A 26548-nucleotide genomic window follows, 5' to 3' on the forward strand; every position below is an offset into this window, starting at 1 on the left:
TTTGTTGACGCTGCTCAGCTACTCGGTCTTGGGCATACCGATTGTTGTACCTTGGTACACCCTGGCCTTTGCTTGACACGGACAACGTTTTACCGAACGGAGATCACCCGTTAGGCCCCTACTACCCATGGTTTTGAACAGATCCTTCCGGAACTACGAGATTCAACCGAAAGAACAAATGCCTCACGAATGTTTACATGTTAACAACAATTACTTCCACCCCTAAAACCTCACCTAAGGAATTACTCACACATAACAGAATTCATAAATGTAAAATAGATTGAACACATGACAGAATGAAAAGAAATACTGGATTAGATAAATAATACCTAGGCTTCAAGCCTTCGATCTTGTTCAAAAGCAAAAACACAACGGAATAGGAAAAAGTACTGAAATGTAAATTGTTTTGGATGCCACACACGGCGAACTAAAGTGATAACTAAAGTAAAAACAAGAGTTTCAAGTGCTAAGAAGCTTGTGCACGCTGCACACCATTAGTCTTTTATACTACCGAATGGTTGAGGTCTAACCCTAGCTGTGCCAGCTCCAAATCTTCGCCGGGATCTTCTTTCCTTAATTAGCTCGATCTTTGATTGATCCGATTGAAGATGGCGTCCAGCTGCAAGCTTAGTCAACCTTTCTCATTCTTTCGATCCTTCCAGTTTCTTCTTCCATCTTCCACTTGCTTCTTCGATATCTCCGAGATTGACCTTCCTTTTATGGCTCTGGCTGTCTGCTTCTCATGGTAACGATCAGACGGATTGCTCTTTTCGGTGTGGCTCATACCAGGTGGGTTGCTCCAGGTTCCCATGCCCCAAGTTGAACTGGAGAGGTACTTGTTGGCCGAAGCTCCATGCTGGTAAACATGACTTAGCAATCTGGGCTCGGTAATGCCCATTCTGATCGCATTTCCCAATTTCCGCTCTACTGATCTCCCTTCCTCCACAACTTTGTTTTCCCCCTGGACAGACCTGAATTGACACAAATAAAGAGAAAAATAGGGCCAAATGGCCCAAAAGTCGAAGACGCATCACACTACTAGATCCAAGAGGTAGTTCCGGAACCATACAGCCTCCTTAGCAGCTTTAGAAGCAGCTACATATTCGGCTTCCATGGTGGAGTCTGCAATACATTTCTGCTTTGCACTCCGCCATGATACGGCTCCACCTCCCAAGGTAAACACATAGCCAGAGGTAGATCTCTTCTCATCCCGGTTAGCCTGGAAATCTGAATCGGTGTAACCCAAAGGAGATAGGCTGTCTGATTGGTAAACTAGCCTATAATCTCGAGTCCTCTTCAGGTACTTGAGAATATGCTTTACCACAGTCCAGTGTCCTGGTCCAGGGTTCGACTGATATCTTGCAACCATGCCAACGACATAGAAAATATCAGGTCTCGTGCAAAGCATTGCATACATGAGGCTACCTACGGCGGAAGCATAAGGTATCTTCCTCATTTCCTCAACCTCACTAGGTGTCTTAGGACACATGTCCTTAGACAGAGGAATGCCATGTCTGAAAGGTAGCAAGCCTTTCTTGGCATTTTGCATGCTAAAACGAGCAATCACAGTATCAATGTAGGACGCTTGAGATAAGCTCAACATCCTTTTCTGGCGATCACGGACAACTTTGATCCCCAGGATGTACGCTGCATCTCCTAAGTCCTTCATTTGAAACTGTTCGGATAACCACTTCTTTATGTCCGATAATAGCTCAACATTGTTGCCAATGAGGAGGATATCATCTACATAAAGTGCAAGAAAAACCACGTCGCCATTGGCATCTAAACGGTATACGCAACTTTTGTTTTCACAACGAGTAAATCCATAGGATTTAATGACCTCGTCAAAACGCTTGTTCCATGACCTCGAAGCTTGCTTAAGTCCATAAATGGACTTCTTCAGCTTCCATACAAGATGCTCTTCGCCCTTTTTCACAAACCCTTCGGGTTGCTGCATATAGATGTCTCTTCCTTCTTCAAGGAAACCGTTTAGAAAAGCGGTTTTAACATCCATTTGCCAAACCTCAAGGTTCATGTGGGCTGCTATGGCAAGGAGTATTCAGATAGACTTAAGCATGGCAACCGGCGAAAAAGTTTCATCGTAATCTATACCCTGTTCCTGGGTATAACCTTTCGCCACCAGTCTAGCTTTAAAAGCTATGACTTCGCTATCCGAATCTCGCTTTCTCTTGTATACCCACCTACTACCTATAGCTTCGAAGCCATCAGGTAGTTCAGTTTTCTCGTATACATCCATAGCAGTCATGGATTCTATTTCAGAAACCATGGCGTTGTACCAAGAATCTGCATCTGTATCTTTCATTGCTTGTCTAAAGTTATCAGGGTCGATGTCCTTTTGTTCATCAGCAGGAAGAAGATCCGAAGACTCTCCCAAGAATATAAATCGATCGGGTTGAACTACAACCCTCCCACTACGACGAAGCGGTGGTGGTACAGCTGTGACAATGGTTCGTGCAGTATCCTGTGGTGCATTCACTTGCACACTTGGCTGGGGTGATGGAATCGCCTGTCCATTGCCTTCGATTTCTTAAAGGACAATCTCAGACCTTGACTTAGGTTCATTTATATAATGCTATTCCAAGAATCGTGAGTTGGTGCTAACAACCACTTTCTGATCCTTAGGATTATAAAAATAACCACCTTTCGTTTCCTTAGGGTATCCTATAAACAACATTAACTCGCATCTAGGTTCCAATTTCTTCGCTTCCTTGTCTAGCACGTACGCAGGACAACCCCATACCTTTATATGGTTCAAGCTGGGCTGACGCCCTGACCATAATTCGATAGGAGTTTTAGGAACCGATTTGGACGGTACCCTATTTAGCAGATAAACCGCTGTTTCCAAGGCATATCCCCAAAACGAAATAGGCAATGATGCATAACTCATCATTGATCGTACCATTTCCATAAGAGTTCTGTTTCTTCTCTCTGCTACACCATTCTGTTGGGGAGTACCCGGTGCAGTCAATTAGGATGTAATCCCACATTCTGACAAGTATTGCAAGAACTCGTTTCCGAGGTATTCGCCACCGCGATCAGACCGCAATGACTTGATAGATTTACCCCTTCTCTTCTCCACTTCTGCCTTGAATTCTTTGAATTTCTCAAAGCATTCAGACTTGCGTTGAAGTAGGTAAATATACCCAAATCTTGAGTAATCGTCAATGAAAGTGATGAAATACTCATACCCTCCACAAGCTTTTATGGACATCGGTCCACACAAGTCAGAATGAATCAATTCTAACACACGCGAGGCCCTATTCCCCTTGGTCTTAAAAGGCCTTGCCGTCATCTTTCCTTCTATACAGGATTCACAGGTTCTAAATGGAACAGCTTGAAAGTCTTTCAAGACTCCATTTGAAACGAGCCTTTGGATCCTATTTAGATTGATGTGGCCTAACCTTAGGTGCCACGCATGCGTATATTGTTCATGAGAATAATACTTCCTCTTATTCGGATTAGGACAAATTTGTGATGTAGATGCAACATGGACAAAATTTTTAATTGGACATGTAATAGTATAGAGAGAGTTGTTCAAAATTCCAGAACAAATAGTCATGTTCTTTTTCATGATAGAGACACCCCTATCAAAAGTAACAGAATATCCATCCAAAAACAATTTTGAAACATAAATTATGTTCCGCCGAAACTCCGGCACATATAAAATATCTCTCAAAACTAAAATGTCATCACCAAAACATAAAGACAAATCTCCAATAGCAACAGCTGCGACCTTCGACGCATTGCCCATGGAGATGGTGATCTCATCACTTTCCAGCTGCCTTGTCGGCTTGAAGCCCTGCAAGGTGTAACAAACATGATCAGTTGCCCCCGTATCCACTACCCATGAATGAGTAGAAAATGAAGCTAAACATGTCTTAGTTACTAGAACTTGTGACGTACCTTGTCCCTTTGCCTTGAGCATCGGACAATCTTTCTTCCAATGCCAAGTCTTGCCGCACTTGAAGCACTTTCCCTTTCCGGTCGGCTTCTTCACGCCGCCGGTAGGGCCGTCCACTTTGGCTTTGCCACTCATACTAGCTTCGTTGTCATTCTTGCCCTTTGGACCTTTCCACTTCTTTTTCCCGCCTTTCGACGAAGAAGCAGATCCTTTGGCAGCGACAAGAACCTCTTTCTCCTTCCGCGTGCCCATGACTCCCTCTGCCGTAACTAGAGCATTCAACAACTCATTAAGAGTATAGTTGGCCTTGCTCATAACGACATTGAGACGGAAGTTCTCATAAGATTTGGGGAGAGTGTTGAGGATGATATCGACTTTGGCTTCGCCTTCGATACCCCCTCCTAGCAGATCAAGCCTGTCAAACAAATTTATCATATGCATGACATGATCGTGCACAGGACTGCCATCGCTCATCTTACATGCTAAGATTTCTCTCATTATGTTAAAGCGGGCAGATCTTTCGGACTCCCCATAAACCTCAGAGAGATTTAACATGATGCCAGCCGCGTCATCCATGACCTGATGCCGGAGTTGCAAAGTTTGCGACATAGTCATCATAATATAGCACTTGGCCATATTATTCGACTTGTGCCACCTCTTATGCGCCTCACGTTCCGCATCAGTCGACTGATCAGTTAAGGGCGCAGGACGTGGAGTAGTAAGCACAAAACTGTGCTCGTCAGCGTTAAGAATATACATTATGTGGCGTTTCCATTCGGTATAGTTAGGACCGATGAGAGGATTGTTTGCTAGAATATTAATGATCGGAGACATAGACATATCTGAAAGTAAACAATTTAAACATGTAAGAACATGAAACACATAGTTCGTAACAATAATATTGTAACCTTTTGATAAAACAATATTAATGAAACCTCCAACGGCTCAAAGAATTCCATGTGAAAGCCACGTGGGGTGGACGTTTACACACAAACTCCTCAACCAGACTATTCACCTAGTCATTTAATTTCCATGTCAACTTAACCTTTTGACAAAAGAAATTAATAGTTGGCACCTTAACTAGATCATATCATCATCAAGAAGGGACTCATTGGGGAGTTGTACATTGTACTTGATATGATATCTAAGCAATGACCACATTTTAACCTTGAAAATCAAATTCTCGAAATTGACATACTCACTAGGACCATGCCGCTTTCAATTTAATTTTCTTGGTTATCTTATTTAATTCCATTCTCCAAAGTACTTGTGAAAATTACACAAGTAAGCCACGTGGGGTGGACGTTTACTGCATAACTCCCACTACTTTAATGGTTTAAATATTTTTATAGAAACCTCTTCTGACAAACTTATGAGAAACAAATATGAAGTAAGCGACGTGGGGTGGAGTTTTACTCACATTGCCAATCACTTTGTCTAGAGACTGCATGTGGAGGTCTAGAAATAATTTTAATTGCTTAAAATTATTAAAACTGCTTAGTCTTTTTAAAATTCAAAAGGTTTGAACATGCTCAAGCACATAAATCCTAATCATGCTTCACTAGAACGCAACATGTAAAACATGCTCGTAGAATTCTAAAACATGCTTAAGAAAATGATAAACCTACTATCATGCTTGTCTAAGCGCAGTTAATAAAGCATATTAACAAGAAGAGACGAACAAAAGCAGGTAAAGAGCATAAGGGATTAACACCACGACATGCAAAGAACAGAAAAAAGAATTAAAATTCTTCGTGACCCATTCGTGGAATCCCAACAGCTATTCTATTACATTTAAAATAGAAAAGAGAATCCAAAAACTAAACATGGCCCGAACACTTTTAGGCCCGTCGTTGGAATTAGGGTTTGAGACACACAGCTAGGGTTTGGAAACCCTAGCTGCCGTCGCCACCTCCCAAGGCAGCCGTCCCCACGCACGGCAACAGCCCGGCGCCGCAGCAGCCCGGCGTGCCAGCCATTAGCGCGAGCAGCCGCCCAGTCGGCAGCCCACCAGCAGCGTCCGACAGCAGCAGCAGTCCAGCGCCTTCAGCAGCGGCGGCGCCTTCAGCAGCTCCAGCACACGGCGACAGCAGCGGCAGCAGCTTCAGCAGGCGGCAACAGTAGCGGCAACAGCGGCAGCGCGTCGCTCGTCGGGCGCGCAGGCGTGGCCCCTGCCGGCTGCTTCCCCGTCGTTCGCCCAGCCCCAGCCCGCCTCGCCTCGTCACCAGCGCACATCCAGAACCGAGAGCAGCAGCGGCCGCGCAGCGTCTGCTTGGGCGCGCTGCGCACGGCGTGCTAGCATCCGCGCGCGCGCAGCCCCTCGGCGCCCGCAGCCCCATGTGCCTGGTCTCGTACGCCGCCCGCACGTCTCCTCCTTACACCGTTCATCGTCGTTGATTCTTCGTCGTTCTTGTCTCGTTCTCAGTTTTACAGATTACATAGGAAAAACAAATACAATTCGAAAAACCTAATCTAACCACGGATTTTCTCGTGGTGCAAAATGATTACAACGTCAAACGACGTATTCCACGAATCAACAGACCACGAAGAACAATAGTAGTAAAAACAACGCACATTATTAATCGTACATAAATTAATAATAGAGCCAAGAAAATAATCCTGGGCTCTGATACCAATTGAAGGAATATTAAATTGAATTAACGTTCCGCTTTGCCCGATGATCGTTTCTTGGTTATTATTAATTTATCATACAACGATTAATCTTAACATGCTCCTATGAATTTAACAGCTGCACATAGGTGTTAGGAAATACTTACTTGTGAAGCGGATGCAGAGGTCGTTGATGATCGTGTCAAAGGACTCCAGTTCTGTTCTTCTCGACTGTATTCCGCTCAGCTTTCACCATTGGATGGACAACGAGCTATGAAAGTCCCAAGCTAGAAATCTCCCTACACGTTTCCTGCGCCTCCTTACTGCTCTCAAAACCCTAATAATTATCAGTATGTATTTCCTGAGAGCTGACAGCTGACAGCTGTATTATACAATACAGAACAGAGAGAGGGCACGCCAATATGGTAGGGGGCAATTTCTAGCCCTACTTGGGCTAGGAGACATTGGGCCAGTCCAGGGACCAGATACAAGGAATAAAGATGGGCCTCAAATAAATTAATTTATCTATGGTCAGCCCAGACCATAATTAATTTATAAATATCAGTTCATTCCACTAGAGAACCAATATTGACTTACCCCTTTATTGCCGGTGATGAGTCGGGGCTTGTATTTAGACTTATTAAATCCTCGTATTTAAAATATTCAACATCCATTAATTAATTATAGCTCTGACAGCCTTAATTAATTAATCTCTTTGTAATCCTTAAGTAGTACCACTCAAACCTTATTATTGCGCTTGAACTTAATCAACCTGTAGGGTTTAACGCAATAAACATTATTGAGCTCCTTAAGGGGATGTCATTAACCTCTATCGGATACGAGTACTAATACAGATAATCAAATATCATATATTAACCGCTATCACCCAAGATACAGAGTACTCAAGTTACTATATAACTCTCGCTCATAGTAATTCAAAGTGATAAGCGAATCAACATATATATCTGAAATCTTATTAGTATTAAGATCATATAAGTTACCGAGACCTTGATTCTTCACTTAAGTCAGATAGAAGAATACATCTTACTGTGGTCCTATCAATACGTTATGACGTACCAGTATAGATAAGTAGTCAAGACAAACTACTTCCATCTATACCGCAGCCTAAACCAATAACTTGTCCTAGAGTTATTTCGGCTGTAATTATATTATATCTCTTAAGGTTATTCCAATTATACTGTCTTCTGTGATCTACAACACACCATATAATCTACTTATATAGAGATAAAGAACATGCATATGCAATCATGAACTCAATCAGATAGGAGATAAAATAGTGAACACAGGAATCATTGTATACAGGCATAAAACGTTCTTGCTTTCAGTATACAAATCCAACACCACCTGCACAAGAACATCCTCCACAATTCCCTTTGGATAAGTAAGGGAACGATCTGCCATATGCAGAGCAATCGATGTAGGCCTGATCTCTCCAATCTCCAATCATTTGAAAATAGATAGGGGCATCAAATTGATGCTAGCCCCTAAATCACAAAGAGCACGGGAGAAATTCTATCCTCCAATCACACAAGCGATGGTAAAGCTACCGGGATCTTTCTGCTTTAACGGCAGCTTTTTCTGTAATACCGCACTGCACTCCTCTGATAAATTGATCGTCTCATATTTCCCCAACTTTTTTTTGTTGGAAACTGCATCCTTGAGGAACTTAGCATACCCCGGCATATCTCTCAGCGCATCAAGTAATGGAACATTGATTTGTAACTTTGAAAATATCTCCATAAACTTGCCCATCTTCTCATCCAACTTCGGCTTTAGCAGACACCCTGGAAACGGAGCTACAGGCTTGTACTCCGGTCTAGGGAACGAAGGGGTAGGAACAGGCTCCTTAACAGCAGAAGAGCTCGAATCCTTCTTAGGGGAAGGCGGCTGTTTCGCTGCAAGCTCCTCCAAGTCATCATCGTCGTCCTCCACTACTTTGCCTTTTCCCTTGACATTCTGCAGCTCTGGAAAATTCTGGTACTCAGTCCCGCTTCGAAGATGGATTGCATTACACTGATTTTTGGGATTAATTTCAGTGTTGCTAGGAAAGTGGCCCGGCTTGTGCTGTGCAGCTGCTTGGTTAGCCATCTGACCAACTTGATTCTCTAACATCTACACCTGCTTAGAAAGTGCTGAAAAATTTTGCTCCATGCTGAACATTTTGGTTCCCATGTTTGCCGAGTTTGCCTCCATCCCGGTGACCTTCACCAACATTTGCTTCATCATCTCCTCCATTGAATCTTTCTTTGGCTCATTGATTACTCCCCCACTAGAAACAGAAAATCCTGGTGGAGGTTGCACAGCATTATTTGGGTTGCCATAAGAAACATTCGGATGCGGGCGTCCTCCTGGCTGGAACTGCTGCTGGCCCTGCTGATATTGCTGACCTCTGTTATACATTCCTGGCTGTCCTCGCTGGAAATTCCCATAGTTTCTGCCCTTAATATAACTTATATCTTCCATGCCTGAAGGGTCTGTCACAGCTTGCTCAGGACGTCCAACATTCAATTCACTAATTTTTGTAGTCAGCTCTGCCAGCTGTGTAGCCATCGCTGCCTGATGTGTAGCCATCGCTACCTGTTGAGTAACCATTGCTGCCATAGGATCAGAACTGGACGCAGCTGCAACCTTCTTCAATTGTATTCATTCAGATGGCCATTGGTAGCTCGTAGAAGCCATACTATCAATAATGTTCCATGCGTCAGAGCTGCTTTTCTGGAGTAGCGAGCCACCTGCAGCTGTATCCATATGCATCCCCGCAGGCATTGTAGAACATTATCCCGAGTGTGCCTTCATCAAATCCATGGCCCGGGCACTTTCTGAGCTTTTCCTGGTAGCGTGTCCGCACAGCATGTGGATCCAGGGTCCTTCTACCCTGGACAACCCCGTCAAACCCCCATTCCCACCGGACTTCAGCATTTACAAGCGTCTTCTTCTCAACCCCCAAGAAAGAGGAAGAAACATGCTGCCCCTACCGCGGTTGTGGATAAGGATTCCTCATTCGAGAATCTTCTTGAGGGTGCCCCCTCAAAAGCTACACAGGCAGGGTCCGACTCTGTCATAGAGATACCCAGCCCTCGTGCTCTGAGTGATTTGACCGGCCAGGAGTGCCGGTCTCAGATTGTCACAGCCCACTATCCCAATGACGGGTTAACCGGGGTTATGACTTGGGGTGAACAATAAGAAATGGAAATGGACAATTACTTAACATTAAAGTATATGGAAATGTCACTCATAAATAAAAAGCTAGGATCATATATGATCATTTGGATACTTATAACACATACACATAAAGGAGAACTGATTAAGGTGGGTTACCCAATAACACGTGTCACAACTTCATAACATAGAGTTATCCTAATCAAAGTGTTTTGCAGCGGAAAACGTGTGAGATATACATATGAAGATGTATACTCAAGGTTACATTTCTTGAAATGTCAAAGGAACACCCGCTCAACATCATTCCATTCCATCAGTTGCTCAACCTGCACATTTAGAAATACATGCAGGGCTGAGTATAAAAATACTCAGTGGACATAGCCGAAAATACAGTCATGCATACATATATAAATTGAACTGCCATAACAGTAACACACATGGGTTTTCTTAAATGACATGTGCTTACTAAAATATTTCTTTCATTTTCATAAAGTCGATCGGCCGATCATTTTCCTTCATATGATCCATATCTGTTCCTTTCTGTCACGCGCCGGGAAGGAGGCCTCCTTACCACGAACGCCAAGACCGGTCGCAAGCGACTCGCGGTCTCCATAAGTGTACACGTTAACCCTAGCTAGCGACCTTTGTCTAGCATAGGATCCCAATTGGATTTCCTTTAAAGTTGGCGAACCAACACAGATAGGATACATATAAAAACATAAACATTTTTGGCAGTCAATCATTTCATAAACATTTCATTTCATTTCATAAACATGTCATTTTCATTTCATAAGAGTCATTTATCATTTGGGCATAATAATAAACTGAAATTAACAGTTAAAATCATCTCATGCATATATTCGTATAAGAGGCCTACGACACGCAGGGGATCTCTATATACGTATAGTAAAAGTAATGCCCACCTGTATAGGCAAAGCCTGTCGTTTAACCTTATCTCTGAATCGGAATAGCAGTGCTAATCCTTCTGATGCTCGAAGCCTACAAGAAATCTATTCTCAATAGGTCTCCTTGTATCTAATCTTAAGTCATGGTGTAGTGCTTAACATTCTATGATTCACTTAGCCGGATTTTCAAAATTTAATAAATAAATACTTGAAAATATTTCTCTTGAGTTAAGAACACCAACAATATTCTTACTCAATTTTCTTAAATAATTGGATTTATAAATAAAACCAATTAAATCATAAATACTTTTATTGCATGATGCAAATGCATACTTAGCATATGGTAAGTAATTACTTAAAATATGCACATAATAATGATATAATATTATTATACAAATCATCTCATGCTTAATCGTATATGCACATAATAATAATAATAATATTATTATGCAAATTATTCTTTAAATAAAAATTATTCAAACCTTGCTATAAGTCCAATTAATAAATAATGGGCAGCCCATTTAAAATAATTAAATCAAGGACCTCCCCCTTTTTCTTAAAAATTTTCGCAGCCCACTATAAAATGGGCAGCCCAAGTTAATTAAACAATAATAGGGCCATCTATTAAATAATTGAATTAAGGCCCAACATTTTCCTTAAAAAAAATTGGCCCAAGTGGTATTTAAATAAGGCCCATCTGTTTTAATAAAATAAAGGCCCAACTGAAAATTAAACAAAGAAAATCGGCCCACAACCAAGCCCAACACTCGGCCCAAATTCTCAAGCCCTACATCTCAAACTAAGCCCTAGCCCAACTCAAGCCCATTTCTCCTCCCCCCTTTCTCATATCAGTCACGCACCTTCTCCCCTTTTCTCATATCACGCTGCTCGCCTCTCTCCCTCTCTCAGAATTCCTCCGGCCGCGTGCCACCACTCCCGGCGACGAGCGCCGCTCCGACTCTCCTCTCCCTCAACTGCTCTCCCTTCTCTCGCGCTAAAACGGACGCCCATCACTTCCCTCTCTCTCTCTCTCTGACAGTGGCCGAGCACAGCGGCACCTCCTCCCTCTCGATTCAGGTCGACAGCAGCGAGGACCGCCACTGTCCGCCGCTGAGCCCTCCACCTCCATCGTTTCTCTCTCAAATCTCTCGCTTGTTCACAGATCCGACGGCCGTAGCAGCGGGAGCTAACCACCACCGTCCGCCGACTCCGACGCCTCACCTCTCTATCTCCGGCAGACGACGACAACGCCGCCCCTGTCTCCCTCCGCTCAGACCAGCTCCGACCAGCCACCGCCCCACACAGGTAAACCCCTAAATCTCCCTTCTCTTCCTCTCAAAATACAGAATCTGAAAATCTAATTCCTCCTCTCTCTCTCTCTCTTGTTGGCAGGAAGAGGAAAAAGGCGGTGCCTTTGCCGCCGTGGCGTCGCCGGCGTCGAGCAGCCACCGGGCTGAAACTCACCTCCCTCTCGACTCATCACACAAGGACAGGAGACAAAAATTTCAAAGCTTCAAAATGAAATCTTTTCTCTTTTCTTTTCAATGAATCATGCTTTCATGTAAAAACAGTAAAAGTGTGGAGTATTACAGAAAATAGAATGATTATGCTTTGGTGTGTGTGATTTCTTGGATGCAAGAGGCTAAATGTTTTCGTTGCTGAGATTTGTGTGTTTGTGAAAATAAATGGAGATGCTTTACCCAATACTGCAAAGTATTATAATTTGAAGAGAATGAAACCTTGTGATAATTGTGTTGAGGAGGAGCTCACTGAATCTGGGTTTGTGTGGTCCAAAAATGTGCAGCTGTTTAAGGCTCTGAAATTCTAGTTCGTTCCCCTTTCTTTTGGAAGAGAGAACTTCGTGAATTGAGAAGTAATGAAAATTGGCTGCACTATAGTCTTTTGGCAGAAGAACATGGCAGACAAGCTTTACTCAAAAGCTATAAAGTGTAGACCTTTGAGGATTATAGGGAGTGGGTGGAAAGGAAATTTGACAGGTATAGGGTAGTTGGTTGGAAAAGAAATTGGGTAGGTGGAAAGAGTGTAAAGTGTGAGTGTTGATTGGACTAATAAAATCCCTCAGGATAAAATATCGGGACTGTAATAAATACTTTAGGGTTCGCTAAATAAGTATCTCGTGAAACTTCTTGAATGCTAAATTAAATAAATATGCAATGCACATAAATTTAATAATTAAATTTACAAATACTTTTTGTAAATTACTTTTGTTGGAATTAAAATAAATTTATTTTCTTTATATCCGGCGTGAATCCTCCCGACTTCTAAGTTCAAAATTACTCTAAATTTAGCTAGGAAAAAGCGGGGTGTTACATTCCTCCCTCCTTATTAAAATTTCGTCCTCGAAATTGCATATCTGGTGTTCTATCTTGTGATACTTGTCATTCGTTTCATTCATCTCCTTTGTGGCATTTTCCATCCTGTGATGGTTCCACTACATGACGAGAACAATATTATTGCCTCGTAAAACTTGAATCTTGCGATCAAGTATCTGGACTGATTTCTCTTCACAACTTAGGTCCTGGCTAGGACTACTTTATCTTGCTTAATCACATGCTTTCTTAATTGCGAGGTGCTATACGTATTGTATACATCCACAATGCTTGGTGGCAGAGCCAACTTATAGGCTACAAAGGCCTAACTTATTTAGGATCTCAAAAGGTCCTATATAACGGGGTCGTAACTTGCCCCTCTTTCCGAAACGTTTAACTCCCTTTGAGGGAGAGACTTTGAGGAAAACTCGATCCCCAACATTAAATTCTAATTCCAATCGGTGTTTATCGGCGTAAGACTTTTGTCTATCTTGAGTTTCTTTGATTCTTTGCTTGATGTGTTTGACTTTCTCAATTATCTATTGGACCAGTTCAGGACCTAACAACATTCTCTCACCCACTTCATCTTAGTAAAGTGGTGAACTACCTTAATTGTTTCCTTCGTCCTAAGTCACCTTCTCAGATTTGACTAGGGAATTCTAATCATCAAACTTTTCTCATCATCTTGGTAACTTTCACTTAAAGATTAATGGCACTCCTTCTGCCATGTAAACTCATTTTCAAATGATTATTTAATGGGGTTTCTAAGTTTCCATTGTGGTGGCGTTCCAACTTTATTCTTGCTGTAGCTTCTGGCACTTTAGCCAAAGCATTCACTCTCTTAGCTTGAGCCTACTAGCCTTGGGGTTGGGTTATACCTTAAGTTTAGTTCTAGTGCTTTCCTTCCATTTCCTTTTTCTTTACCTCCATCTTGAGGTGGTGTACATATCTTGTTTGTGCGTGAACTTTTTCCTTCTCCAATTGTTGTAGTGACTCGGTGGTGAGAGTCTCGTTCATTGCTTGTTCCTTCATAATATCTCCTTAGTTTACTAGGGAAATTGAAAATCTCATGCCGCGATTCATTTACGAACTTCTTTACGCATTTCTCATTATTCATTTATAAATGACTTAAATAAGCATTTTAAACTTCATTAAAAAGGAATTGATTTAAAACATTTTAATCCTTTTAAAATCCATACTCATAAAGCCTTAACTCATGCTCTATCTCATATTCTATCTCTTTACTCATCTCTATATAAACTCTCCACTCATCTCAAATCCTTAAGTTCAAGGATAAGTTTCAAGAAAATCATGGTACTAAGTCTCGATTTATCTCTCATATAAGGCTCGTCCAATCTCATTCAACACATAGACAACACAATCACATAAGGCAATTAAGAAAACACAATCAAACATTATCAAAACACGCTCTGTTTTTACACTGACTCAACTTCAAAATCTAACCTGTTCTTACTTCGACACCTCCTGGACTCGAGACTCATACCAAAAGAAAGGTCTTCGAGTCTATGTTCATATAAAAAAAAATAGAGTCAAAAACTCCAAGTATTGTAGGAGATATGACTGTTTTACTACAGTCTACCATATTCGGCAGTTTTGAGCAATCGAAAACTTGGATTTTTGAAAAATAGTAAATGTTGTCAAACGGAGCTAAAATTTTGTGGATATCTAGCTAACACAATAAGGTTAATACCATAAAATTTTGGAAAGCTAGATCACACAGGAAGCTACTGAAATGAATGACTCTTTCCCCTGCTCTCTGAAACTCTCGGTAGTAATGTGCAGTTTCGGTTTTGTATTTTATAAAAATAGTAAACGAAGTCCAAATGACTTGAAATTTTACCGATGTTCTCAAGACTCATGTAGAGACTTGGTATAAAATTTTCAAAGCTTTTTGACATTGAAAAAAAACCGTCGATCACAGTAGGTCAGTAGGCCTACGAAATTCACCAAAATCTCATCTCAAACTCTTAAAATACTCAACTCAACATTCCTTCAAGGAAACTCATCAAAGCTCATTTTAAACACATATAACACTCACAAACATTCAAGCACAATATAATGCTCATCATACTCAAATCTTGACTCTCTTCTTACATCATAACCTCAAATCTCTAGTAAAACGTTTCAATGAACGCATCATTAAAATTCTCTTCTCATTTTCATGCTCAAAATTACTCAAATACTCAAACACGATCTCATTCATCATATAAATCATTATACACATATAGATTCCCTTTTATCATGTACTAAACTCTAATGAAACTTCATGTATCATCATAAAACTCTTAATAAAACATGACAAACTTTCTCATAATGGTCATAAAACAATTAAACCTCATTTTATCAATCATCGACTTCTCAAAATATGAAAACTCAAAAACTCATATAAACTAAACTAAGTCAAAAAATTTCTTAGCCAACAAAAGACTTACTCAAACATAATTATACACTAATATCATGCTCAAATACATATATCTTAAGCCAAAATCACTTTAATAACACATAGGCAAAAAGTCCTAATTTTTATTAAACTAAACTCTTTTGAAAATATCACTAATCATGTATAACCTATTGATCAAATCATAGATCTAACATCCTAGGTTACCAATTAGCACAAATCAACATCATAAAACAAGATCACATATAGATACACATGTATGTCATCTTCTTCCTCAAACTAACACTTTTCATTTTTCACCTCTCAACCTCAAGCTTCAATCTCATCCATCATTAATCATCTGAATCATCTCATAAACTCAAATCCATCATCAATACATCAATTGATCCATAGGATCTCAACATCCCAATTTTAGGTAAACTAACCTAATAGAAAAATCTATATCTCATGGCTAATCATCAAGATATTCATATATATTAACTCAATAATCATCAATCATCATATAACTCAAGCCTATTCAAGAAAACAAACAACAATTTTTCGTAGGGTTTCAAGCCCCTAATTTTCGAAAATTTCATAGAAATAAGTTGGGTGATTTTCTTGCTCAATCATGATCATATACTCACATATAACATCATACAATCTAGATCTATAAAAATAAGAATCACTTACCCAAGATTAAACAAAAATCAAAGTTTTCCTTTCTCACTCTTCAAACCAAACCCCACGGTCCTCTTGAAATCTTCAAGAATTGAAAGGTGTTTATGTTGATTTGGTGGAGGAATTGATCTTGATGTGAACTTGGAAGCTTTGGTGATTCATCTATGGTGATCTTTTGGAGCAAAATCGGAAGAGAGGGAGAGAAATTGAGAGTGGCCGAATGGTGAAGAAAATGAGGGAAATGAAGTGAATTTGTCTTGCTTAGGAAGGATGATTGGAGACTAAACACTATTCACCATTTAATACTTGTCCCCCCCCTATACACTAATCCCTTCCCTTCATCTTCATACCACACGTCCACTTCAAGTAAGGCTAAGGAAATTAATCACATGCTTATTAGATTAAAATAATCATGTGTGTGTAAGGTTGTGTAGTCTAGAATAAATCATGTATTAAGCTACATTAACAAAATCATAAAAGACTAATTACTAATTAATGCAATGCTATAACACAAAACTATTGTGACCAATATTTAAAATAAATATGGCACTAATATTAGTGCACTCACTCAATTATAATATTCCTCATCATAGGAAAAATAATTTGAAAATATTTTGTTTGGAAAAATTTTCATAAACCGACATTCTTTGATTTCTCGGTAAAAATAAATTGCACTTGCTTTGAAAACTTAATTAAAATTCCAAGTGCTAAGGTTATCAAATAAAAATCATAATAACTTGCTCACAATGACATACGTAACAAAACTCACATAATCAATCAGTCACGTAATTTCACATAATATCACGTCAAAGCAGTCGGTAAACACAGACAAACTAGACGTCTCTCCGACCGATTTTTTTTTTTATCAAGTTTTTTTTTTATCAAGGTTTTTCACTCTTTCTTTCTCGACTCTATTTCCAACTCATTATTCCTATTTTCTTAATAGGACAGTCAATCTCTCTGACATCTCAATATTCTCAATAGTGTTAAGACACTATCTCACAACATAGGGAAAAGTACGGGGTGTTACATGTACTATCAAATTTAGATAAAATTCATGACTTCATGCATAATTTAAAATTCATGTGGCTCATATAAATACACTTAACTCACCAATTAAAACTTATGCACCACATTTATAAAAATTTTCCTTTAACTAAGCACATTAAAACACATATATAATGATTAAATCACATCAGATAATCAAACCAGTTTTTATTATTAATGGATGCCGAACCCTAATTATTAATAATAAAGCCCTTAATCAGGGATTAAAAGTCGGGGTATGATATACTATCCCCCTTAAAAGAAATTTCGTTCCGAAATTTGTACCACAGGAAATAATTCTGGGTATTTCTCCGTCATGCTAAACTCGAGTTCTCACGTCGCCTCTTCTTGATCATGGTGCTTCCAAAGAACTATTACTAAAGGTATCGACTTATTCCTTAGTACTTTAACTTTCCGATCTAGAATAGATTCGGGTCTCTCCTCGTATCAATTGGATTCTCAATTCCAATTTATATACACGAGATTTACTTGAGAATAAGTTCCCTCGTCCTTTTGCGGCGGTTCATTACTCCTACCTCATTCCTAGGGCTCATCTACGGAGTATCCTATTTTCCAAAGACCAAAATGGTCATCAACCCATTTCTTGTTAACTATCACATGCATAACACTTTCTTATGAATCTATCTTAAAACTATCATAGACCAATTAACTTAAGTCCTCGTACTCGAACACTATATTACGGTCTTAGCTTGAACTCTGAATTTCTATCATAATGAGTGGTCGATATCATTTATAGGACAAAGACTAATAATCTCAACTAATTACAATGAGACACAATTATACGAAGCCATAATTTGGGTAGTATACTACATCGGTAGACTAACACTTCTTGGTCTTATCAAACAAGGGAATCTATTATGACAACTCACGAGTTGCAAGGCTCAAACTCAACACAACATCAAAGCAAGGTGTTGTAGAAATTGTTCAAGAGAATCAAAAGAATGACCAGAGGGTATGAAATGATTAACTACTAGGTCGAACAAAATGACCTCGAGTAAGAACCCATCTGGCTTTTCAACCGAAAGTTGAAACACATGGGTTTTCAACCCAAAAGACGTCTACTGAGATTTGGATCATGTGGACTGGCCAGGTCCAACATCATCACCTCCCAGTCACACGGGAAACATCGTCCCGAACTTGGAGAGCCATGAACATACTATACATAACAAAACATAAGTTCATTATGACAATTAAACTTATCTTAAGGTTCTCTATCCTATTGATCTCAAACCCCAAAACTCTCTTAAGACATATACACACAGACATACGTACACAGGCAAAACACTCTATTCATAAAATCTATCCTGTAGCAAAAATCGATTTGATATTCCGTCGTACTTGAACATTTGAACGTAGAGACTATGGTTCAACCTTTGATGCAACGTTTACCTTGAATTCGTCGCGTATCGTCATTCTGTGTTTTTCCTTTACCTCGTACATATCTTTCCATTCCTCTTTGTAGTTCAAAAGAATCATTGTTTTCTTGAGGGAGCTGAAATGCTCTAAGTTCTCTTTCATTCTTCTACTTCATCACCTTAAGAATCTAGATTGTAGAGATATCCTACTAATCTAGTAGTCTATGTTCTTTTAAAATTGTGATCATGCAACTTATAGCAATCTATGTTCTCCGGGAAAACATATGTCACTTTTCTATCATTCATCTGATCATAACATCATAGACTGCGAAAATATGCCATGAAAGGCAAAACATTCAACATTTCATCATAACATGCTCTTCACATAAACATATTCATGAAGCATTTTAGAACATTAACATCTTTAAAACGTTGAAACTGCAGTTACCTTCTTTCTTTGATTGAGCACGATGCAATGGAGTGTTGAGCGGTGCCATATGAACCCATGTAAGTATAAAGAATCAAACTAGACTCGACTCTTTAGAATAAGGTTTCTAGGGCCAGAGCGAACGAACCGCTCTGATACCATTCTGTCACAGCCCACTATCCCAATGACGGGTTAACCGGGGTTATGACTTGGGGTGAACAATAAGAAATGGAAATGGACAATTACTTAACATTAAAGTATATGGAAATGTCACTCATAAATAAAAAGCTAGGATCATATATGATCATTTGGATACTTATAACACATACACATAAAGGAGAACTGATTAAGGTGGGTTACCCAATAACACGTGTCACAACTTCATAACATAGAGTTATCCTAATCAAAGTGTTTTGCAGCGGAAAACGTGTGAGATATACATATGAAGATGTATACTCAAGGTTACATTTCTTGAAATGTCAAAGGAACACCCGCTCAACATCATTCCATTCCATCAGTTGCTCAACCTGCACATTTAGAAATACATGCAGGGCTGAGTATAAAAATACTCAGTGGACATAGCCGAAAATACAGTCATGCATACATATATAAATTGAACTGCCATAACAGTAACACACATGGGTTTTCTTAAATGACATGTGCTTACTAAAATATTTCTTTCATTTTCATAAAGTCGATCGGCCGATCATTTTCCTTCATATGATCCATATCTGTTCCTTTCTGTCACGCGCCGGGAAGGAGGCCTCCTTACCACGAACGCCAAGACCGGTCGCAAGCGACTCGCGGTCTCCATAAGTGTACACGTTAACCCTAGCTAGCGACCTTTGTCTAGCATAGGATCCCAATTGGATTTCCTTTAAAGTTGGCGAACCAACACAGATAGGATACATATAAAAACATAAACATTTTTGGCAGTCAATCATTTCATAAACATTTCATTTCATTTCATAAACATGTCATTTTCATTTCATAAGAGTCATTTATCATTTGGGCATAATAATAAACTGAAATTAACAGTTAAAATCATCTCATGCATATATTCGTATAAGAGGCCTACGACACGCAGGGGATCTCTATATACATATAGTAAAAGTAATGCCCACCTGTATAGGCAAAGCCTGTCGTTTAACCTTATCTCTGAATCGGAATAGCAGTGCTAATCCTTCTGATGCTCGAAGCCTACAAGAAATCTATTCTCAATAGGTCTCCTTGTATCTAATCTTAAGTCATGGTGTAGTGCTTAACATTCTATGATTCACTTAGCCGGATTTTCAAAATTTAATAAATAAATACTTGAAAATATTTCTCTTGAGTTAAGAACACCAACAATATTCTTACTCAATTTTCTTAAATAATTGGATTTATAAATAAAACCAATTAAATCATAAATACTTTTATTGCATGATGCAAATGCATACTTAGCATATGGTAAGTAATTACTTAAAATATGCACATAATAATGATATAATATTATTATACAAATCATCTCATGCTTAATCGTATATGCACATAATAATAATAATAATATTATTATGCAAATTATTCTTTAAATAAAAATTATTCAAACCTTGCTATAAGTCCAATTAATAAATAATGGGCAGCCCATTTAAAATAATTAAATCAAGGACCTCCCCCTTTTTCTTAAAAATTTTCGCAGCCCACTATAAAATGGGCAGCCCAAGTTAATTAAACAATAATAGGGCCATCTATTAAATAATTGAATTAAGGCCCAACATTTTCCTTAAAAAAAATCAGCCCAAGTGGTATTTAAATAAGGCCCATCTGTTTTAATAAAATAAAGGCCCAACTGAAAATTAAACAAAGAAAATCGGCCCACAACCAAGCCCAACACTCGGCCCAAATTCTCAAGCCCTACATCTCAAACTAAGCCCTAGCCCAACTCAAGCCCATTTCTCCTCCCCCCTTTCTCATATCAGTCACGCACCTTCTCCCCTTTTCTCATATCACGCTGCTCGCCTCTCTCCCTCTCTCAGAATTCCTCCGGCCGCGTGCCACCACTCCCGGCGACGAGCGCCGCTCCGACTCTCCTCTCCCTCAACTGCTCTCCCTTCTCTCGCGCTAAAACGGACGCCCATCACTTCCCTCTCTCTCTCTCTCTGACAGTGGCCGAGCACAGCGGCACCTCCTCCCTCTCGATTCAGGTCGACAGCAGCGAGGACCGCCACTGTCCGCCGCTGAGCCCTCCACCTCCATCGTTTCTCTCTCAAATCTCTCGCTTGTTCACAGATCCGACGGCCGTAGCAGCGGGAGCTAACCACCACCGTCCGCCGACTCCGACGCCTCACCTCTCTGTCTCCGGCAGACGACGACAACGCCGCCCCTGTCTCCCTCCGCTCAGACCAGCTCCGACCAGCCACCGCCCCACACAGGTAAACCCCCAAATCTCCCTTCTCTTCCTCTCAAAATACAGAATCTGAAAATCTAATTCCTCCTCTCTCTCTCTCTCTCGTTGGCAGGAAGAGGAAAAAGGCAGTGCCTTTGCCGCCGTGGCGTCGCCGGCGTCGAGCAGCCACCGGGCTGAAACTCACCTCCCTCTCGACTCATCACACAAGGACAGGAGACAAAAATTTCAAAGCTTCAAAATGAAATCTTTTCTCTTTTCTTTTCAATGAATCATGCTTTCATGTAAAAACAGTAAAAGTGTGGAGTATTACAGAAAATAGAATGATTATGCTTTGGTGTGTGTGATTTCTTGGATGCAAGAGGCTAAATGTTTTCGTTGCTGAGATTTGTGTGTTTGTGAAAATAAATGGAGATGCTTTACCCAATACTGCAAAGTATTATAATTTGAAGAGAATGAAACCTTGTGATAATTGTGTTGAGGAGGAGCTCACTGAATCTGGGTTTGTGTGGTCCGAAAATGTGCAGCTGTTTAAGGCTCTGAAATTCTAGTTCGTTCCCCTTTCTTTTGGAAGAGAGAACTTCGTGAATTGAGAAGTAATGAAAATTGGCTGCACTATAGTCTTTTGGCAGAAGAACATGGCAGACAAGCTTTACTCAAAAGCTATAAAGTGTAGACCTTTGAGGATTATAGGGAGTGGGTGGAAAGGAAATTTGACAGGTATAGGGTAGTTGGTTGGAAAAGAAATTGGGTAGGTGGAAAGAGTGTAAAGTGTGAGTGTTGATTGGACTAATAAAATCCCTCAGGATAAAATATCGGGACTGTAATAAATACTTTAGGGTTCGCTAAATAAGTATCTCGTGAAACTTCTTGAATGCTAAATTAAATAAATATGCAATGCACATAAATTTAATAATTAAATTTACAAATACTTTTTGTAAATTACTTTTGTTGGAATTAAAATAAATTTATTTTCTTTATATCCGGCGTGAATCCTCCCGACTTCTAAGTTCAAAATTACTCTAAATTTAGCTAGGAAAAAGCGGGGTGTTACACAGATGGAATCGCAAGTCGCCTCTGTCGACCTGTGCAAGTATGATGTTATGGACATGAAGGAATTTGCCTTCGATATGTGTTTGCATGTGGAGCAGGTATATCATATATACTTCCATTTTAATTTGTTGTACCCGATTATTCCATTCTTGTTTATTAATTATTCTCATGCCTGCGCAGATGCGAGTAAAGTACTTGGCTGCTTCCCGACACATGACCCATGCTGCGAGTAAAGTACTTGGCTGCTTCCCGACACATGACCCATGCTGCCTCCATCATCCAACAGATGGCCTCCCTGGCTGATAATACAGACCTGCAAACGCAACTGCGCAGGTCTAGGGCTGAAACAGAGAAGATGAGAATAGAGAAAGAGTCTATCGAGGCCGAGTTGGCCCGTATATCCAAGAGCAAGGAGGAAGAGCTGCAAGCCCTCCGAGCTTCTCTCTCTGAGGAGACTAGGGTGAAATTGAATGAGCTAAAGTCCAGCGTTGTTCCGGCTGTGCAGACGATCACTTTTCCCAGTCTTCTTCTTTACTTGTGTTGAGGAACCTTCAATATTGCCTCCGATAACTAATGAAAATAACCTGCGCAGTATAGCGGAATTACTTTGTCCTTAGGGCTGCGCAGACGCTTTCCTTAGCACGACTTGATTACTGAGCTCTAAGGTTGCGCAGTCCTCGCGTTCTCCTCATCTTGGCTATTGACTCGTGGTTGTCATGGTCTTGCATTGTTAGTTTAATCATACCAACTTGTATGGACTCGTAGGTCCTGCGCTGATGAGATCCTTACTCCTCATCAAACTTGATTTTTTTCTCACAATGATGTTTATAAAGAAATTCTGCAAAATATAAGTGTTTCTACATTTTTTACAAGTTTGAGGCATAAAAAAATACTAGGGAAAATTTAGCGATTTGTTGAAAACTGCATTTTATCCCAAAATCGCACGCTTATAATCTCAAAATCATCATGGGGTGAAGATCATCCTAGGGTGACTCTACTTTCTGTCAATTTGATTAGGGTTGAGAATCGGGTTGGGTTCAGGTACCCGAAGCCGAATTTTCAAGAAAAATGCTACTTGACATTGAACCCGATATCAAAATTGGCTACCCTAAAACCTGACTTGGGTACCTGAGTCGGATATTTGGGTACCATTGGCTACCCTAAAATGCTACTCGACATTGAACCCGATATCAAAAGGATGGACAGTACGCCTAGGGGTGGGATGAGATAACCTAAAATTGGAAATTAGATTGACAGATTTAGGGAAATTAGGAAGTTAGAATTTAGAATTAATTAGTTAGTTGAATAATAGTTGTAACTTTATTTAACTAAAAAAAATTAAAACTTAATCGGGTATACAATATACCCGATCGAGTATAGTCGATCCCAGATCACGAATTTAGAATTTAGGGTTAATTAGTTAATAGAATAATACTCGATACCCTAGTTTCCACCCATAAATTTCATGTTCTCCTAATGAGCTTGGGCTCACTGCCACCCTAGAGAGATTGGAGTTTCTTCCCTTCTATATTCCGACATCGTTTTTTTCCATATCAATTTAAAAGTATCCAATTCAACAAAATTGACAGTTATTATTAAATATAGCTTTATTAAAAAAAAACTACAAACCCTTGATAGCACAACACAGCAAACTAAGGGCCGAGTCTCATTAAAACCTCATATAGGAAAACCCACAAGAGAACAAAGAGTTCTCGCCTAGGAAAAAAGCTAACAGCAGGGAAAATGTTGGAAGAACGAGAGGAACTGCCTCAAGAGCTCCAGCCTAACCATTGCCCTTAGACAATCCCGGCTCACACTAACATAGGAAAAAGAATAAACAAAGAATAAACGCTGAAAACCACATTGACGAGCTCATTTTTTGTGCTTTTTTGTGTGTGTCTTTTAGGTCTAGACCGAGTCTTATGTTTGTGTGTTTTGCGTTTGGGAGGACATATTTTGGGCATAAGGACAGGTGGACAGGATCCCGGTCACAACAGACTGCATTTCGCAAAACAGACAAAGATTTGAGATCATTTATGGGCACAACAGTTGTACTCCTGTGCCCAGACTATGTACCATGCGGGATCCAGTTGCGTTACAAAGTATAACGGCGACACATATCTTTCTAGCATTCTAGAGCACAATGGAAAAAGTTGGTGTTCACGGGCATAGCCGCAAGTTAGAGGTCGAATGAAAACTAAGCAGAATTGTGATGCTGACTTTGAGGCACAACCTGGCGTACAAGGGCACAACGCGCACCCATCAATATAAGGAAAGAAGAAGGCGGATATCCACTTACCATACATAGGAAGATCTGCCCTGTTTTACTTGCCAAAGTTATGAGATGCATATCTGATGAGGACAAAGCACATATAGAAAGAAATCTCAGCAACATGGCTACGCCCAGAAACCCTAGTTGTTGCACCCAGAAGCCCTAATCTACATGTACCTGGCCCAAGGCCCACCGAAATCTCTATATAAAGAAGTAGTCCCCCTGCGGTCAAAGCACAAATTTTGGGGAGAGCTAGAGAGCACAAGTTTACCACACATAATTCCACACCTTAGATTAGTTGTTTTGTATTTCTATTTTCAATGAGAGTCTAGCCAAGGAAGAAACAAGGTCTTTGGGCACCTTTCTATTTTATGTATTATTTTTATTTGCTTTGGGCAAAGTTGGTGTTGCCCAAAGATTGTTTTTCTTTTTGAACATCTATTTCAATTCAAGTATGTTTATTTCGTTTATTTATCTTGTGTTATTTTATTTAATTATGTCTAGGTAATTGTTTTACTTGGTTTGGGCTAAAAATCAAGTTAAGTATGAGTAAGTGAAGTCGTGAGGTCTAATGTGGGCACAAGATTTGTGCAGTCACATTCCCGAAGCATTTGGCTTGATGCCAATACAACGTGGGAAAACCCGGAGCTTCATTAGGCCGATGACGTTCTGGGCACGACCAAGTTACAAGCAACAAGTGGGCTCAAGTTAGGAGGAATCCGGCTCTATATAGTGCGGCAAATGTGGAAAAGGTGATCGTATGCCCTCGGACATGCTTATGGGTCATTTGGGTCCGCCAAGCAAATACGGCGGATGAGGATGGGTAGGTTACGCATGTGACGATTAAAAAAGGGGGCCCAACCTATTGTCGACTGTCCATAACCAAAGATATGAAGGCACAATGACAATCTTTGAACCTGTGAGCGATGACTGTGCCCAGACTTAATGAGACTATGCCCAAACCAAGTTCCTTTTATTTTTTATTTTTCTTTTGTTTTATTTCAGGTTTGTTTCTATTGCTCTGATCAAGGTACAACCCCGAGTGTGTGATCGTGACTGTGACAAGAGAGAAGCATACACCAACTTCTCGTGGGATCGATCCTATACTCACCGCTAGCGGAACCTAGCTGTGGGCATAGGAAAATTTTAAATTTATTTGCACGGAGAATCCACCACACAACGATAAAGCAAAGGACTCTCTCTGTCAAATTGGCGCCGTTGCCGGGGAGTTGTGATTCTAGTATTTTTCTCTCATTTTTTTCTAAGAGCCTAACTTTGTAGGGCAAGATGATGGACTACCAGCCTATGGGTCAAAGTCCCCAATATTGATGAACTATGCAGCACCATACACTTGATGAGGACCATGATGATAGAGTCACTCAAAGCTTGCCAATTGTGCTCAACCGCCACTCACCAAGCAGACCGGTGCCCGATTTTGCCCAAAAGAGTGAATTCCTTTGGGCATAACAATTACGGTAGAGGCTTTGGTCACAACCCTCAGTTTGACCAGAATAGCAGAACTTACAACCATAGATGGGGGCAACACTCGAGTTCCATATGGTATAACAACCAACAATAGGCATAAGAACCTCAATGACAGCCTCATTTCCACCAACCTCAATATGCGCAGAGCACAGAGCCAACACTTACGGAGATGGAGACCCTTGCAGAACTTGTGCAATCCATGACACAGGATGTTATCGGGGCACATCAAGAGATTGAGGAGTTCAAAATAGAGGTCAGAGTCGCACTTAATTTCCTCAATGACCAAATGCTCAACGTGGTTACATGTATGGAGAAAGTCAAAATATCCAACTCAAGGACCATCATGCCCACGGAGGTTGATTTCGAGAGCTACTCTGCCTAGAGTGGGAAACTAGATGTAGATCGTGAAGAAGAGAAGATAGAAGAGGAGCCTGTGCCCAAATACGTCAAGCCCATATTCCACCCAAAATTAGACCTCC

The 26548-nt window shown here is 40.3% G+C and overlaps 3 long non-coding RNA genes across 3 annotated transcripts; 1 reads left to right on the plus strand and 2 right to left on the minus strand.

The window, feature by feature from the left end:
* Nucleotides 1-9740: 9740 nt before the first annotated feature.
* Nucleotides 9741-11276, minus strand: LOC131014028 (uncharacterized). Its single transcript, XR_009097948.1, has 2 exons — nucleotides 10179-11276; nucleotides 9741-10038 (listed from the first exon to the last, which is right to left on the minus strand). It is a non-coding gene; the product is annotated as an uncharacterized LOC131014028 (long non-coding RNA).
* A 519-nt stretch (nucleotides 11277-11795) lies between these two features.
* On the plus strand, nucleotides 11796-12239 carry LOC131014025 (uncharacterized). Its single transcript, XR_009097946.1, has 2 exons — nucleotides 11796-11922; nucleotides 12010-12239. It is a non-coding gene; the product is annotated as an uncharacterized LOC131014025 (long non-coding RNA).
* A 6866-nt stretch (nucleotides 12240-19105) lies between these two features.
* On the minus strand, nucleotides 19106-21082 carry LOC131014032 (uncharacterized). Its single transcript, XR_009097952.1, has 2 exons — nucleotides 20001-21082; nucleotides 19106-19403 (listed from the first exon to the last, which is right to left on the minus strand). It is a non-coding gene; the product is annotated as an uncharacterized LOC131014032 (long non-coding RNA).
* Between the last annotated feature and the right edge of the window lie 5466 nt (nucleotides 21083-26548).

Source organism: Salvia miltiorrhiza, chromosome 3 (genome assembly GCF_028751815.1).
Source record: "Salvia miltiorrhiza cultivar Shanhuang (shh) chromosome 3, IMPLAD_Smil_shh, whole genome shotgun sequence".
Classification (NCBI taxonomy): Eukaryota; Viridiplantae; Streptophyta; class Magnoliopsida; order Lamiales; family Lamiaceae; genus Salvia; species Salvia miltiorrhiza.